Source organism: Mercenaria mercenaria, chromosome 7 (assembly GCF_021730395.1).
Source record: "Mercenaria mercenaria strain notata chromosome 7, MADL_Memer_1, whole genome shotgun sequence".
Taxonomy (NCBI): domain Eukaryota; kingdom Metazoa; phylum Mollusca; class Bivalvia; order Venerida; family Veneridae; genus Mercenaria; species Mercenaria mercenaria.
Genome location: NC_069367.1, coordinates 74,691,428 through 74,709,903, shown reverse-complemented (window position 1 = coordinate 74,709,903; position 18,476 = coordinate 74,691,428). Strand labels below are relative to the sequence as shown.

General features: G+C 36.1%; 1 long non-coding RNA gene across 1 annotated transcript; it reads left to right on the top strand.

The window, feature by feature from the left end:
* The first annotated feature begins 836 nt into the window (after window positions 1-836).
* LOC128558671 (uncharacterized) lies at window positions 837-12,959 on the top strand. Its single transcript, XR_008371800.1, has 3 exons — window positions 837-888; window positions 2,009-2,122; window positions 4,867-12,959. It is a non-coding gene; the product is annotated as an uncharacterized LOC128558671 (long non-coding RNA).
* Window positions 12,960-18,476: the final 5,517 nt, after the last annotated feature.

The window sequence follows — 18,476 nt, the reverse complement described above, 5'->3', positions numbered from 1 at the left end:
AGAGCAACACCCTTTTTGAAAGTGTATGTGAATAATTTGCATTTATTCAAACAAATTTCAAAGCTTGAAATACTTGTGGTATTACTCCTCATCTGACATTTTTATGGAAAAAATTATTGTTCTTGCAACGATAGTTCTTGTGGCTAGTGTTGAATTACAGATAAAAAAACTGAAGTTATGTTCCTTACATAGGTCATTTTCAATAGATCTGCCTTTAAATTTTATATTCAGATATATAGGTTATGTGGTTCGTTTCCATGGTAACATTAATTGAATTCAAGAAATCACTGAAAGTTGAACAACTATAGAGCATAGGTTAAGTATATTAGTATCAATGGAAATGGAAACAGTGGTTTTATAACATCCCAATTTTTGTTTGAAAATGGCAGTAATAAGTAATCTTTCACCCAGCTATATTCCCAATACTGTGAAATCATTAATATTCATGGGGGACTAATATTCGTGGTTGAGTCAATCCACAAAATTTAATCCTAATGAACAAGTAAAATTTCCTTTCATTTTATGTTCAAAAGTTGAAATCCACAAATTCATATCCCCACAAAATTGCTGTTTTGATAAAAACTGAAATTTCATGCCCATGCCACACCATGACATAGTGCATTTGCAACCAGTATGGATCCAGACCAGCCAGTGCATTTGAACTAAAAAAGTCTTTCAAAGCCTATTGCAGTTAGAGAAACCACTAGCGAACTTCATGGATCAAAATCACAGGCTGGTCTGGAACCATGCTGGTCGCAATGCACTATTGGTGCTCATGATGCGCTTGTTATTAAATGATCATCTATATTGTACATTACAGGTCTTCAAACATCTGGTTTATGGATGAGGGGCCCTTATTTAAAGGTTTCATGAAGGACTATAAAGCTGGTGAGTTGAAAGTTAAATTAAAACAGAAATTAACAGATTGGTAAAAGCAAAATTATGATAAAATGGCCAGTAACATGATAATTTGCAATGAAGTGTATTAGAAGGTGGAAATGTTTTACAAAGATAATATATGCTTACTTGTTGACCAGCAAGTAACAATTATTAGAAACACACAATTTGACATGTGTCATAAATATTAAGAAATAATACTACAAAAAACATCACTTTGAAATGTTCATCACATATATGTCTCGATACTTTTTATACCAATTGTGTTCTAGGTCAGAGATTATTACAAGCTGGCTTAAAATTTGGATTGGTTGAAAAAAATGTAGGGAAACCTGTAAGATTCAATGAGACGTAAGCTGATTGGATAAAAATGTTATACATGTATTTACAAAAAAAAAAAAACAACGTAAAATTTGTGTCAGAATCGAGCAATATAATGTTTTCTGTGAAATTTGGAATATTTTACGAGTGTCTGGCTGAATGGTTGACTTTACAATTCTGTATTTAGAATAGTAGATGTCAGTGGGCATTCTGCCTCTAAATGCCATTCAAGAAAGGGGGTAGATTTGTCTGATGAAAAACTGTAAGAAAACAGATTGGATACCCCTATATAAAATTGCTATTTTTATGTGTCTGAAATGCTGTCTTACTGAAAGAATCACATTTTAACGGTCATTTCTCAATTTTGGGGCATGTGAAAGGGTCATTTCTTATAATGGAAGTCTATGGAAAAAGTAATAGGAGTGTCTGACCTAAAGACAATTTTCTACACTTGTGAATTAACTGAAAGAACTGATTCTGGAGAAAGGTTTTGTAAGTGCACATTCTTCTGTTTGATTGTGTTAGGATATTCAAAGCCTATTAGGTTGCTCAGCAATACAATTCCAGGAATTTAGTCCAGTAAGTAGATATGTTCAGTCATAATCAACACCAGGGGTGCTTTATTTTGGCAAAGGTATTATTTCAAACAGGTGATTGCATATGTGACTAAGATGATACTTGCAGTATTTGGTGTCTGCTTTGAGGCAGAATTTTCTTTGTGTGTAGGACATAATGAGTGGTGGAGTGTAAGATGAATGTATAAGTGTTTTTCCATAACTCTTTTATTTAGGTCTCCATACAGACTTGTCCGGTTATGGTTTCATGAAGATTTTATGACAAGACTGGAGAAAGCCTATTAACTAGCTGACAGTGCCGAAGTGGTTATTGTTGAAGAATAGTGAAGGTAGGACACAGAAATGCATTCTTTTAGACGGACATAACTTAAAATTTGCTCCTACAACCTTCTGCATTATATATGGAAACTTGCTCTTTTTCTTGAAGCAATAACAGCTAGTCTACGGGATGCAATTTTTGTCTGTTTTATTTGTCCTTTTATGTGACTACTGATAATGTTTAATTCATTTCAGATGTTTTTCACTCATTCAGTTACTCAAAAGTTGAATTGGAAGCAGGAGTTACATTAAAATTTGAATATTTAAATATCTTTAAGCTTCCTGCTCAAAAATATATGTCAAAAAAGTACTTGAAGAAGCACAAAAAGTTTGTGATATAGTCTCAAGAGAAAAAACACTGCCCCAGAATCACTTATCCTGTAGGTTCAGTTGGAATCCATATTGCAAAATATAGCTATTTTACTTGTACTTTTAAGTGTTCAGGCTACAGTTACATTATGTAGGCATTCTGAGGATCAAATGATAGTCTATCATGTGCTGTTTTGTTGGATAGAGCTGTAAAATTATTTCTCATTCTTGCAAAATAATTTCTGAATAGGTTCAGACATATCTATATAGCTTTACAGCATTATGTACAAACTTATGTATAAACTTATTTTTAGTGCTGGTAATAGTGGCTTTGTCAGAAAAATGCCAAAATTGAATCTAGGAGTTATCAGAACTAAAATATTGGTACATATTACAAGTGAATTATCTCCCTTTGTTTATAATTCTAATATTTCAACTTTTAACTGTTTCAGTAAGGTATTTTGGGCTTGGAAATGTTATTTTCATGTACAAGTAGTTTGATAGACACTCTTATTGTAAAAATGTGTTCTAAAAGATGTATTTAGGCTGTCCATGGTCTGAAATTGTGTGAAAATAACCTAAAAATGGCACTCTAGGTAAAGTAAAATAGCTCTAGGGATGCTTCACAGCTATTTATTTAAGAGTAAAGTACTTCTTAAGGGTAAATTTAATTTTCTTTGCAAGTTTATGCTTCCCCTCATCAAAAATTGCAGTTATTTTGCAAGTGATTGTGTCTTTATTAGTAATAGCAGCTTTGATCTTTGGCCCTATGGCCGGAAACTGGTGAAAACAACTGCAATGGGTCTTTATTTGAAAGACCTGTAAGTCCTAAAATATTGTTTTGATAGTGTAAATAGTGTGTAAGCTCTATATAAACATCAGCAAGACTTTAGTGTTTGTTTATAGTCTATTAAATTCCTAAGTCACTTTCAGTAATCCCCTTGGATGAAAAAATGTGTTGACAATGAAAAAAATCACTGTTTTTAGTGATGGGTGGGGTATGAAAACAGTACCCTGCTGCAGCATTTATGTGAGTAGTGTTTGTTTAAAGGGGACTACATGCACTCAATACAGGTGGGTTTTTTAGCTCCACTATTTGGAGAATAGGGGGGCTATTCTACTCAACCCGGCGTCGGTGTGACCTTTCTTGGTTAAAGTTTCCCGGCAACCTTTGTTTTTCCGTCATATCTTTGTTACTATTGCTTATATCTTACTGTAACTTCACATAAACATTGTCCGGTATACAAACAAAATAAGAGTAGGGGCTGAGCCCATTATACCCAAGGTCAAGGTCACCAAGGTGTTATACTTAGGTTATTTTTAAGGTTAAAGTTTTTCAGCAACCTTTGTTTTTTAGCTCTCCTGTCACAAAGTGACAAGGTGAGCTGTTGTGACCGCTTGATTCCGTCGTCCGTCGTGCATAGTACGTCGTCCATCGTCCGTCAACAATTTCTACAAAGATCTTCTTCTTGAAAACCACTGGGCAGAATTACACCAAACTTCACAGGAATGATTCTTGGGTGGCCCCCTTTCAAATTTGTTCAAAGAATTGAATTCCATGCAGAACTCTGGTTGCCATGGCAACCGAAAGGAAAAACTTTAAAAATCTTCTTCTCAAAAACCAGAAGCCCTAGAGCTTAGATATTTGGTGTGAAGCATTGCCTAGTGGACCTCTACCAAGTTTGTTCAAATCATGACCCCCGGCATCATATTGGCCCCCGCCCCAGGGGTTACTTGATTGTACATAGGAAAATCTTCCAAAAAATGTCTAGAAATGAACTAGAAGGCCTAGAGCTTAGATATTTGGTGTGTAGCATTGCCTAGTGGATCTCTACCAAGTTTGTTCAAATCATGACCCCGGGTCAAGCTAATATGCAAATCTTCATAACAACCATTTAACCAGGTGAGCGATATAGGGCCATCATGGCCCTCTTGTACAAAATTATGCCCCTTTTTCGACCTAGTACTTTTTTGTTAAGTTTTTGTATGTAATCAGGTATCTCAGTATCCACTAATGGGAATGGATTGAAACTTCACACACTTGTTCGGTGTCATGATATGACATGCAGAGCACAGGTTTAACCGTAACTCTACTTTGTATTTTTACAAAATTATGCCTCTTTTTTATGACTTAACAGTTTTTGGTTAAATAAATAGGAAACAAATATATATGTAATAGACATCACAGGAGGCATTAGAAAGTTAAATGTTATACATATACATATATTTGTTTAAATTACACATTTACTCCTGAAATTTTCTAAATGTTTGAGGTACATGTAAACTTTATGCAATTCAGGTTTGTGAGAGGAAGCCCTCCTGCTGGCTTCTAGGTCAGTAGTTTTATTCAATAACAAAAAGCCACAAATATTATGCTGAAGACTAATATCCCACCCACAGTCTAAGAATGAAATCAGATTGTTAATCTTAGTTCTCTATTTTTCAGCGTATGCAATTTGGAGATCTCGGCAGTTATATGCAGTCTGGGGATATCGTCAGTTGTATGCAGTCAGTGGATTTCGACAGTTGTATGCAGTCAGAAGATCATGACAGTTTTGTGCAGTCCAGGGACTCAACAGTACTTTGCAGTCCGGGGATCTTGACAGTTGTATGCAGTCAGGAGATCACAACAGTTGTATGCAGTCCGGGGATCTCGACAGTACTTTGCAGTCCAGGGATCTTGACAGTTGTATGCAGTCAGGAGATCTTGGATCTTTTTATACTGTTGACATTCTCAAGATTCTGTCTTAAATAAAACTTACTTGGACAGCTTAAAAGCTTCTCTATAACTTGCCTGTGACATTCTAAAGTAGAAGACATGTGTATGAATATTTAGTTCCGGCATGCCATACTTGAGCAGTTGAGTTTTGGAAAGGTGGCCATTTGAATGAAACTATTATTTGGCAAATTGACGTGGATTTTGGTAGTAAATATGTTATCAGTGGTGCAAGACTGGAATTTTGACTCTTAAGGTGAAAAAGTGGACTAACCGCATGATGAAAGATCTATACCTTTGCACAGGCTATAAAGAAGTGTCATCTGTTTTCATGGGTAGTTTCGAGGACTTTATAAGTAATTTTTTGAAGTTTGTGTATTTTTGAATGTGTTGAAGCACAATGAGGAACCTTTGGACTTAACAGCAGTGTCAGAACAGGACAACTGGTTCAGCTGGCCGGTCTGGGACGTTCAATGCCCAGACTGCTGGTGCCGGGAACCCCACTGACGGAACAACTAGTTTGGCTGGCTGGTCCAAGTCCTCACAGACCCAGACAGCTGGTGCCGCAAACCCCTCGGACGTCAGCAGGAATGGAGTTCAACATATGGAGTCAAAAGAAACTGAAAATACAAAACTGTTTTGATTAGTGATGACAACCGCACTGAAAGGACAAGTGGTTTGGCTGGCCGGTCTGGGGTATTCAGTGCTCAGACTGCTGGTGCCGCGAATCCAAATGACAGGACAACTGGTTCGGCTGGCCGGTTTGGGTCCTCACAGACCCAGACTGCTGGTGCCGCGAACCCTACAGATGTTGACAGGAATGGAGTTCATCATATGGAGTCGAAAGAAACTGAAAACACAAAACTGTTTTGATTAGTGATGACAACCGCACTGACAGGACAACTGGTTCGGCTGGCCGGTCTGGGGTGTCCAATGCCCAGACTGCTGGTGCCGCGAACCCCACCGACAGGACAACTGGTTCGGGTCCTCACAGACCCAGACTGCTGGTGCCACAAACCCCACGGATGTCCGCGGCTCTCATCTGGTGGAAGAAACAGCTACAGGTGGTGAGCAGCATAGAAACGAGCACTCTGGAAATCGAGGATATGATTCCAATTGTTACCAGGCTGGTGACCTTGATCGTGGTCATACGGATACGGAGGATTTGATAGGCAGGCGGGGAACCGCAGACAGGGCATGAATAAAGGACAGGGCAGGTATCATGGAAGAGGTGCATCTGATAAACAGGGCGGGAGTGATCGTTCTATGAGATACTGTTCTTGAGATCGCAGTGGGCATGATTCTTATCACCCACACCCTGGGAGTTCAGTAGTAGAGGTTGACAGAGCAGATTTCAGAGATGATAGGAAGACAGAGAGAGCACAGACACAGGAGACGATAGCCGTTGAAGCCACCAACGTCTTGACTGAGACTTTTATAATTATTGTAATAAACTTGGTTGAATGTGAATGGATGGAACACAAATGGCTTCTCAGATAATTTTAATTTTAGAGCAAATTTTATTGATAAACTTCATTTTGATGTAATTGTTATTTCAGAAACACACCTAGCAGGTGATAAGATAATTGAACTGTCTATGTATTTTATGGACACAATAGAAAAAATATTCACGTAAATGCACAAACTGGTTCACGTGGAGTTTGTATTTTTGTAAAAAGGTCCATTTGCATTGAAATTTTAGACATAAGCTATGAGGGAATTTTATGGTTAAGTTTTAAATCTAAAAAAGTTTTGAGAAAATTTTTACTGTTTGTGCTTGCTTTTTGCCAAAAATGGAATCTTCTGCATATGTGGAGATCATGATTATTTTGACCAACAGTTAAGTAATATGTATGAGTATCAGAAATTTGGTAAATTGTTTATTCATCAGCAGATCGGGTGTAAGAGATAACTGGCGAAGTTCTGTACCATTTGAATTTGTAGATGATTCTGAGATTTGTACTTCTAGCCCTTCTAGTTTTAGTTTTAAATATGTGGAAAACAGACTTTTATAACTTACACTGAATACTGACATGTCTGTTGAAGGGATTGCAAATAATGAAAGCAATGTATATATAGATAAATGTACTGATCAAGACATATTCACATTGTTTGATGTTAAAACTGCTATTTCTAATGTTAAAAATAATAGAGCAATGAGATATGATGAAATACCAAGTATAGGTTTTACAAATCAGGCACAGTATTTGCATTTGATGTTTAATTTCTGTTGTAACACCGGCAAAGTACCAAAAGCTTTGGGTAAAAGTATTATTAACCCTATACTGAAAGGATCTACAACCACTACTAAGGATCCATTGTCTTACATGGGTATTTCAATCACACCAGTCGTACACAAAATTATTGTTCATTGTTAAATAAGAAACTTACCTCTTTTGTTCAAACAAACTGTATTTTATTTGATGGCCAAAATGGCTTCAGTAAAAGTCCAAGTACAATTGTTCATCTGTCGACTTGATGCAGAATAAAAATATGCACTTTTTCTATATCAACACTAAGTATGATTATAAACTAAGCAAATTAAAAAATATGCACTTTTTTCTGTATCGACCCATCTATGAAATTAAGATAAAACTACCGCTACATGGCCTTATGTTCTTGATAAAATAACATATACAGGGTAGGTAAATCAGTAGTTCCTGTTTGGTCCAATAGGATGAAATCTATATATATTGCAGCATTCGGAGAGTTATCTTCCCAAATGATTTAACAGGTGTCGCTACTGGCAAATAGGTCCTATCAGTGTGGTGTGCTCTCGGCTTTTAGCATAGTGTTAAAACCTTTCAGGAGTTTCAAACACCTGAAAGTGATTGAATTATTTAAAAAGATATAGTTATGTAATTTATCAATATCATCCATTTGATAACTGGTTCTTCTGTTTTTAACATAAATTTAAAGCCTTGTAGAATTTTCATTATTTCAAAATGCTGGCCAGTAATATATAACTGATATATTGTTGTAGCATTTATTTAAAGCAAGTCACATTTCCATTTAATTTTTTAGCAAAGTGGGGCTAGTATATTTAGCTAGCTAGTTGAAAATATTGCTGAAATTTACCATTGTTTCAAATAGATGGTGATTACTTTACATATTAAGTTTTCATTAACTACTAGATCTTTTATGGTACTTCTGAATTGATGTTCACTACATCAAGGGCGTAGCAGCTGGGGCGGCAGGGGCGGCACCCGCCGCCCCAATATTTCGAGGAGCGGCGAAATGCCGAACTCGTAAATTTTTGAAAAGGCTTGAAAATATAATTGAAAATAAATACAGCGGTCATCCATTTATCATGAAGTGCATCGGCGACTGATATGTACACAGAATCTTGTCATATCACCGACACCTTGCTAGATCACCTTGGTGACAGGGTATTGTACAAAATCGATAATCCGCAACGACCAAGGTCGCCGTATTTTCACGCCCCGCAGACTCGGATTATAGGCAATACATTAATTTTATTAATGAAAGTGAATCGTTTTTAATTGTTTTCTGCCAAAATTGCAATTAATTGGAATTAATGTTGTGTCTCAAATTCTCCTGACAAAGGAAAGTATCTTGAGTAAAACACAAACGCAAATCGGGATCTTTAGATGTCTTTACCTAAAATATATTAAATTAAATATTTTTGACACTTAAACATGTTGTTTGAAAATCAAAGGCACCAATCATAATGATTAAATTCAACGCATAAAATGTAGAAAAATCCTCGTAGATTTTACAGATCTAGTAAAATTAACAAGTATTACAGCTTCTACATAAAAATATAAAAGGCCAATCAGCCTCGCAATTTTGCATTTCCAAATCGATCATTTGGTAAAAAGAACCCTCAATGGTTCAAAGAAAACAGTGATTTGCGTTTTACCTTTATAATGCCTTTTAATGACTAAAATGCTATAAGGATTGGATTACCCCTTTAAGTCAGGGTCTTGTGCTCCATCCCCTATTTAGACATTACTGGTTTTACTCTGGCAAGACATTGTCCGTATCTAACATGGTACCGCCATTACAGTGTTTGAACATAGTAAACTGTAAATAGGGGTGAAAACTCGAAAAAAAACAAGTATGTTCAACAGATACTGAGCAGTCCAAGAAGTCGCCAGATTGCACCATTTACTCTAGCTATATGCAAAATTTTCCCAGGGCCACCCCTGACCCCGTTCATAGGAGGGGGACACCCCCTCCCAAACCCACCCCTCCGCCGCCCCAATGCTTAAATCGTCCCTACGTCCCTGTACATACTAAGTATTGCTTCAGTAAGTTTGATTAATTGAAGTGACTTTAATATAGTACAATGATATTTTAAGAATTGCCATGTTAAAGGTGTCATTGTGAAGTTTTCAGCCACCTTGATCTTTATTTAGGGAACTGAAGCCATTGTTGCTACACTGTATCTATTTTTAGCTCATCTGATTTTTTGAAAAAAAATGATGAGTTATTGTCATCACTTGAGCGGTTGTCGGCGTCGGCGTCGGCGTTGCCTGGTTAAGTTTTATGTTTAGGTCAGCTTTTCTCCTAAACTATCAAAGCTATTGCTTTGAAACTTGGAATACTTGTTCACCATCATAAGCTGACCCTGTATAGCAAGAAACAGAACTCCATCTCGCTTTTTGCAAGATTTATGGCCCCTTTTGTACTTAGAAAATACCAGATTTCTTGGTTAAGTTTTATGTTTAGGTCAACTTTTCTCCTAAACTATCAAAGCTATTGCTTTGAAACTTGGAATACTTGTTCACCATCATAAGCAGACCCTGTACATCAAGAAACATAACTCCATCTTGCTTTTTGCAAGATTTATGGCCCCTTTTGTACTTAGAAAATATCAGATTTCTTGGTTAAGTTTTATGTTTAGGTCAACTTTTCTCCTAAACTATCAAAGCTATTGCTTTGAAACTTGGAATACTTGTTCACCATCATAAGCAGACCCTGTACATCAAGAAACATAACTCCGTCTTGCTTTTTGCAAGATTTATTGCCCCTTTTGGACTTAGAAACTTTTTTTTTTATGGTTAAGTTTTATGTTTAGGTCAGCTTTTATCCTAAACTATCAAAGCTATTGCTTTAAAACTTGCAACACTTGTTCACCATCATAAGTTGACCCTGTACAGCAAGAAACATAACTCCATCCTGCTTTTTGCAAGATTTATGGCCCCTTTTGGACTTAGAAAATATCAGATTTCTTGGTTAAGTTTTATGTTTAGGTCAACTTTTCTCCTAAACTATCAAAGCTATTGCTTTGAAACTTGGAATACTTGTTCACCATCATAAGCAGACCCTGTACATCAAGAAACATAACTCCATCTTGCTTTTTGCAAGATTTATTGCCCCTTTTGGACTTAGAAACTTTTTTTTTTTATGGTTAAGTTTTATGTTTAGGTCAGCTTTTATCCTAAACTATCAAAGCTATTGCTTTAAAACTTGCAACACTTGTTCACCATCATAAGCTGACCCTGTACAGCAAGCAACATAACTCCATCCGGCTTTTTGCAATAATTATTGCCCCTTTTGGACTTAGAAAATCATTTTCTTGGTTGAGTATTATGTTTAAGTCAACTTTTCTCATAAACTATCAAAGCTATTGCTTTAAAACTTGCAACAGTTTTTCACCATCATAAGTGGACACTGAACATTAAGAAACATAACTCTATCCTGCTTTTTGCAAGAATGATGGCCCTTTTTAGACTTAGAAAATCATGGGTAGGACAATATTTCTATTACACAAAAAAAATCAGATGAGCGTCAGCACCCGCAAGGCGGTGCTCTTGTTTTATATGTGTCGAAAACTGAGATACTATATATGATTCACATGTATAAATTTTTATTTGTTTCGGGTTATAGATCACAGTAGTATGTTGTTTTGTGATTGGTATTTCAGTGCCATACTGAAAATGTTAAAACACAAGTCATATCTTTTGGTTAGTGGGGTGTATTACTGCTCTCCAATACATTTTGGTTCGATCATGTCACCTAGTTGTCACTTTGGCAATCATGTAATCAATTTAGATAATTTTAGCTACCAAATCAAGCTCCAATGTTGTACTTGCTCTTATTGCTTTAAAGAAACGTTACACATTTCAGTGTACTGTATCACAAAACATAAATGTAGTGTAGTTTTAAGTGGTAATGTTGTATGTTGTACATATATCTCCTATAACTCTGTTTACAGTGGCAGTACTCATTTGTATTGTATAAATGTTCATCTGTGCTGATGATGATAAATAAACAAATAAATAAATACAGTGTCACTGTAAATTTGAAATGTTTCAAGAAATGTTTTTACAAGAGAGAGTGAAATAAGAAATCATCGTTCAGTTTTTTTTCTAATGGAAGTAAGCTATGAATATATTTGAACAAAGATCAGTCACTTTTTTGGTTTGGACCTGTCAAAAATAATGATGGATGTGACTTTGACTGAAAAAAGATCACAAACTGGAAACCCTGGAAAATGGAATTATGTTGTTTGAATAAATTATTCTCTTTTTTTTTCAATTTTGTAAAAAAAAAATTCTTTGAATGACCTCTTAAAAATGTCGATAGTTCTTTTCACCAAAGGCCTGTAAATTGACATGGATTTTATTAAATTTTCATATTGTTTAATTGCTTTTACATAAATTTTAAACTGATTAATATATTGTGAAAATGATACACTTGAGCTAATTATAGGGAATTTTTGTATGTCAGACTTTGAATTTTTGTAATATTGCACACCAACTGACAGTCGGTATATACATGGAGGCTTGTTGTGTGCCGAAATAAAATGATCTAATTATATTAGTTCTACAGTAGATATTGAGTGTACATGAATAGAACATACAGCAAAAATAATGGAGTGGCAAGCTTGATCTTTTGGTGAATCTGCTTTGAAAATTCACAACAATTCACCATTTTCCTAATAAGAGTCTGATGTAACATCATATTTTAAGGGTTTACTGTGTAAAAAAATGTTGATTTTGACAAAAGATTCAACAGTTGTAAAAGTACCAGTATTATGTCATGTATTTTACTTAAATTATAACCTCATGTACTGACTGGCCAATGGCTAAAGTGAACAACTGAAATTCTGGCTGATTTTCCAACAAATTTAAGAACTGTTCATGTAAGATGGTCTGTTAATCTTGAGAATGGATTCATACAAGACATAATTATGAGATTCTAATTTACCAACATGTACATTTACTTATTTAAATAAAAAAAAAATTGAATTTTGATAATTTTCAAAAAGAATTAAGAAATAAATTCTGAAATTGCAGTGTGTAATTACCGAAGATCAACTTGCCTTGAAATGTGCATGGTCAGGGGTTGTCTGAATAAATTTACTTAAGACTTAAGTCTACATAAGGATCTGTCCTTCCAAAGAAATATTTATATTTTATGATTGAATCTTGCAAAATATTGCAGAAACATCTGTCCTGTAGATCATTTGATATAATATGCTTTTTAAAACAAAAGTTTGTTCTTTGTTCAGAAACCAAATATCAAAATTTCATCATAAATCTGCTGGTTGGGTATGTTAGTAATGGAGCATTGTAATTTTGTTTATGATTAAGTTAATGTAAATTGACTACAGAATTGTTCATTAACAGGGCTCTGGAAATACTGAAACTCAATTTGGTCCGAAATGAAATCACAACATTGGCGCTACCCCACAGCATTAAAAGTACTTGAACACATTGGCTGTTATAAGTTCCATGAATATATGTATATTTCTTAATGTTTTAGTAGGATATTTCTCAGTCTTGGATATACGTTGTTGTTTGTTCAATATGTTTAAATGAAAAATATAAATGACTAAATAAATGTACATAATTTTGAATTTGTTTTTTCTACCATTCATTTCCATGGCATCAAAGTTATTTTCCAATGTGAACAGCCTTGAACATACACACCTGCTATTATGAAAAAGTTTCATTTTACAAAAGTCATTAGCAGTTATACAAAAGTTAAAGTAACAGATGCTTATGATAATTAATCCCCCTCCACAAGTGGTGAGGGGTTATAGGAATGGTCTCCGCCGGTCCTTCTGTCTGTCCCTAACACTTTGTGTCGGCTTAAGGTCAAGGTCACAACTCGAGGTCAAAGGTTTTAGCCTTCCATTTTGTGTCCGCTTTGTATCTTCTCATTTTATAAAACTTGGGTCAAATGATCACCTCATCAAGACAGATGTGCAGAACCCATGAGTCAGCCATGCTGGCTCAAGGTCAAGGTCACAACTAAGGGTTAATGGTTTGAGCCTTCCATTTTGTGTTCGCTCTGTATCTCCTAAACCCCTTGAAGGATTTTCATCAAACTTTGGTAAAATGATCACCTCATCAAGGCAATGTGCAGAACTTGTGAGTCAGCCATGTTGGCACAAGGTCAAGGTCACAACTCTGGGGTCAAAAGTTTGAGCCTTCCATTTTGTGTCCGCTCTGTATCTCCTAATCCCCTTGAAGAATTCATATGAAACTTGGTGAAAATGATCACCTTATCAAGGCAATGTACAGAACGCATGAGTCAGCCATGTTGACTCAAGGTCAAGGTCACAACTCAGCTCAAGGTCAAAGGTTTTAGCCTTCCATTTTGTGTCCGCTCTGTATCTCCTAATCCCCTTGAAGAATTCATATGAAACTTTGTTAAAATGATCACCTCATCAAGGCAATGTGCAGAACGCATGAGTCAGCCATGTTGACTCAAGGTCAAGGTCACAACTCAGCTCGAGGTCAAAGGTTTTAGCCTTCCATTTTGTGTCTGCTCTATATGTCCTAAAGCTCTTGAAGGAATTTTATAGAACTTGGGTCAAATGATCACCTCATCAAGTTGATGTGCAGAATTTAGGAGCCAGCCATGCTGGCTCAAGGTCAAGGTCACAACTTGAGGTCAAAGGTTTGAGCCTTCCATTTTGTTTCCACTCTGTATCTCCTATACCCCTTGAAGGATTTTCATGAAACTTGGATCAAATGGGAATCAAGATGATTTGCAGAATTCATGAGTCTGCCTTGTCAGTTCAAAGTCAAGGTCACAGCTCAAGGTCAAAGGTTTACTCTTTCACTATCCATAACAGTGGCGTGGAATTGAGCTGTCTTTCAGACTGCCTTGTTTTCAATTGGTTTCGTACTCCAAATAAGCTGACAGAAAAGAAAGCGAAGCAAATTAAGACTAATGAAGGCACATGTAATAATTTTTTTTTCTGCAGCCAAAATATTTAGCTCATGGTAAGCTATTGTGATCAGACTGTATCTGTTGTGTGTGTGTGTGTCCATCATCAACAATTTCTCCAAAAGCACTATATGAATTTTCTTCATCCACCGCTAAAGTCAGAGGGATATGGTTTTAGCGTTGCCCATCCATTACTTGATGGATTTGTTTCAAACTTAAAATAGTTATTTCTCATCATCACCCACATCATAGTTGTAACCACAAACATCCACCCACCCCTCAGCCCCATCACCATACACATTCCAGATTTCTTACTTGATTGTGCTCTCCTTAAAGGATATCTGTTCTTTTTTAAGTTCAAATGTATATGCTAAACAACGACACTTGATGCTAAACTACTTGAATACCATATTTTGTTCTAGTTACACTTCAAGCTTACATTTTAAATAACTCCGTATAATTCTGAAAGCTAAGCTTATTACAGTAAACATATTCCATTCAAATAATTTCATTATACATTAGATCAAAATGCAACATATTTGTATTATGTACATGTATTCAACATTTTGTTTTCTGTATAAACCACAAGAACCTAAGTGAAGTAGGGGTCATGTATCTTCCAAGAGAGATATTTAGCTTGACTATACGAAGTATGGAGAGCTGTCCTTCTTGACCCAGCGTTGGCGTCATTCCGCGTCAGCACTTTTGTTTCAAATTTAAAATAGTTATTCCTCAACATCAACATACATCATATGGCACAAGGGCCATAACCCTAACACCAATATTTCATGAATTATCCCCTTATTTTACTTAGAATTTCAGGTTAAAGTTTTGATGCACTTTCACTCAATCACTATCACAGTTATTACTTAAAATGGATTTGATTCAAACTTAAAATAGTTGTTCCCTTTATCACCAACATCATATGACGCAAGGTCCATAACTCTGGTACTAATATTTCCTGAATTATGCCCCCTTTTACTTAGAATTTCAGGTTAAAGTTTTCATGCACTTTCATTCTTATCTCAGTTCAAAAAGATACTCATTGAAAACCTGTGAATGTGTTATCAATTATGTCATAAGAAACGCTGTAAAATCGTTACTTTTCACTTTTCACATTTTTAGCTCATCTGATTTTTTGAGAAAAAAAAAATGATGAGTTATTGTCATCACTTGATCGGTGTTGGCGTCGGCGTTGCCAGGATAAGTTTTATGTTTAGGTCAGCTTTTCTCCTAAGCTATTAAAGGTATTGCTTTGAAACTTGCAACACTTGTTCACCATCAATAGCTGACTCTGTTACAGCAAGAAACATAACTCCATCCTGCTTTTTGCAAGAAACGGCCTAGGGCTTTGATATTTGGTATGTAGCATCATCTATTGGTCCTCTACCAAGATTGTTCAAATTGTCCCCCTAGGGTCAAATATGCACCGTCCCGGGGGTCCCAAGTTTTACATAGACTTATATAGGAAATTTTTTTTTTAAATCTTTTTGTCTGAAACCACAACACTTAGACCTTTGATATTTGGTTTGTAGCATTGTCTTATAGTCCTCAACCAAAATTGTTCAAATTGTACCCCTTGGGTGAAAAGAGGCCCTGCCCTGGGGGTCCCAAGTTTTATATAGACTTGTATAGGAAAAAGCTTTAAAAACCTTCTTGTCTGAAACCATACAACCTAGGCTTTTGATATTTGGTATGATGCATTGTCTAGTAGTCCTCGACCAAAATTATTCAAATTATGCCCCTGGGGTTAAAAGCTCTGGGGTCACTTAGTTATTATGTGAGTTATATAGGAAAAATTCTGAAAAAATCATTTGATCCTATTTCCAAGACTGTTTAATTATAATTATGTCTCCTCCACCCCCCTCCCCCCCCCCATCTGGGGGAGACATATTGTTTTTGCCCTGTCCGTCCATCTGTCCTTCCTTCCGTCCGTCCGTCCGTACGTCACACTTCATTTCCGTGCAATAACTGCAGAACCATTTGACCTAGAACCTTCAAACTTCATAGGGTTGTAGGGCTGCTGGAGTAGACGATCCCTATTGTTTTTAGCTCACCTGTCACATAGTGACAAGGTGAGCTTTTGTCATCATCCTTTGTCCGTCGTCAGTCCGTGCGTCCGTCAACAATTTCTTGTCTGCACAATAGTGGTTTCATTTATGATTTTATTTTAACCAAACTTGCACACAACTTGTATCACCAAAAGATCTCGGTTCCTTTCTTGAACTGGCCAGATCCCTTTATGGGTTCCAGAGTTATGGCCCCTGAAAGGGCCAAAATTAGCTATTTTGACCTTGTCTGCACAATAGCAACTATATTTATGATTTTATTTTTACTAAACTGGCACACAACTTGTATCACCATAAGATCTTGGTTCTTTTCTTGAACTGGCCAGATTCCATTATGGATTCCTGAGTTATGGCCCCTGAAAGAGCCAGAATTAGCTATTTTGACCTTGTCTACACAATAGCAGCTTCATTTATGATTTTATTTTAACCAAACTTGCACACAACTTGTATCACTATAAGATCTAGGTTCCTTTCTTGAACTGGCGAGATTCCGTTATGGGTTCCAGAGTTATGGCCCCTGAAAGGGCCAGAATTAGCTATTTTGACCTTGTCTGCACAATAGCAGCTTCATTTATGATTTGATTTTAACCAAACTTGCATACAACTTGTATCACCATAAGATCTTGGTTGCTTTCTTGAACTGGCCAGATTCCATCATGGGTTCCAGAGTTATGGCGCCTTAAAGGTACAACATTGGCTATTTTGGCTTTTGCAGCCATATAGAGACTTTATTTATGGTTTAATTTGATACAAACTTCCAAAATATCTTCAACAACAATAAATCTTGGATTCCATGACAAATCAGATCCAATCGTAGGTTCCAGAGTTATTTTATATCTGATTACCTCCCCTGATTGTAATCAAAATGGATTTATATCAGTAAGCACTTATAGGACTTATTTGAAATTTCATTATTGTCATTAGTTGGACTGAGCCAATCAGGGTAGATAACTATGGACTGATTTTATGTCAAATTACCTCCCTTTATTTCAAATTAAAATGGGTATATCTCCGTAACTAATGAAGATACTGATCTGAAGTTTCATTTATGTCAACAGATTTATTTGGCAGATCCTTCTTTTGTTCACTTACAATAATTTTCTTTTAAATTACTTCCCTTTTATGTTACTATAAATAGCTTATTTTTAGTAACTTTTTTATTATTGGTCGTAGGGAAAAACCGAGACCACTTTTCTGTGGTATAACATGGATGGTACCTCCAATTTTTAGGTGTATTTTGACATATCTGTACCTTTTAAGAATTTTTTTTTCTTTTTGGTTAAATTTCTTCCCTTTGTTGTTCCTGTCCTTTGGACTTAGATATTTTTTCTGAGGACCTTCTTGTCCTCAAGTGCAATGATAACAGGTGAGCGATATAGGGCCATCATGGCCCTCTTGTTGGGGTGACTCCATTAAAGGTCAAGGTCACAGGGGCCTGAACATTGAAAACCATTTCCGATCAATAACTAGAGAACCACTTGACCCAGAATGTTGAAACTTCACAGGATGATTGGTCATATAGAGTAGATGACCCCTATTGATTTTGGAGTCACTCCGTTAAAGGTCAAGATCACAGGGGCCTGAACATTGAAAACCATTTCTGGTCAGTAACTTGAGAACCACTCGACCCAGAATGTTGAAACTTCATAGGGTGACTGTTCATGCAGAATAAATGACCCCGATTGTTTTTGGGGTCACTCCGTTAAAGGTCAAGGTCACAGAGGCCTGAACATTGATAACCATTTCCGATCAATAACTTCAGAACCTCTTGATCCAGAATGTTGAAACTTCATAGGATGATTGAACATGCAGAGTAGATGACCCCTATTGATTTTGGGGTCACTCTGTTAAAGGTCAAGGTCACAGGAGCCTGAACATGGAAAACAATTTCCTATCAATAACTTGAGAACCATTTGACCCAGAATGTTGAAACTTCATAGGATGATTGAACATGCAGAGTAGATAATCCCTATTGATTTTGGGGTCAGTCTGTTAAAGGTCAAGGTCACAGGGGCCTGGTCATGTAAAATCATTTCTGGAGAATAACTTGAGAACCACTTGACCTAGAATGTTGAAACTTAATAGGATGATTGGACATGCAGAGTAGATGACCCCTAT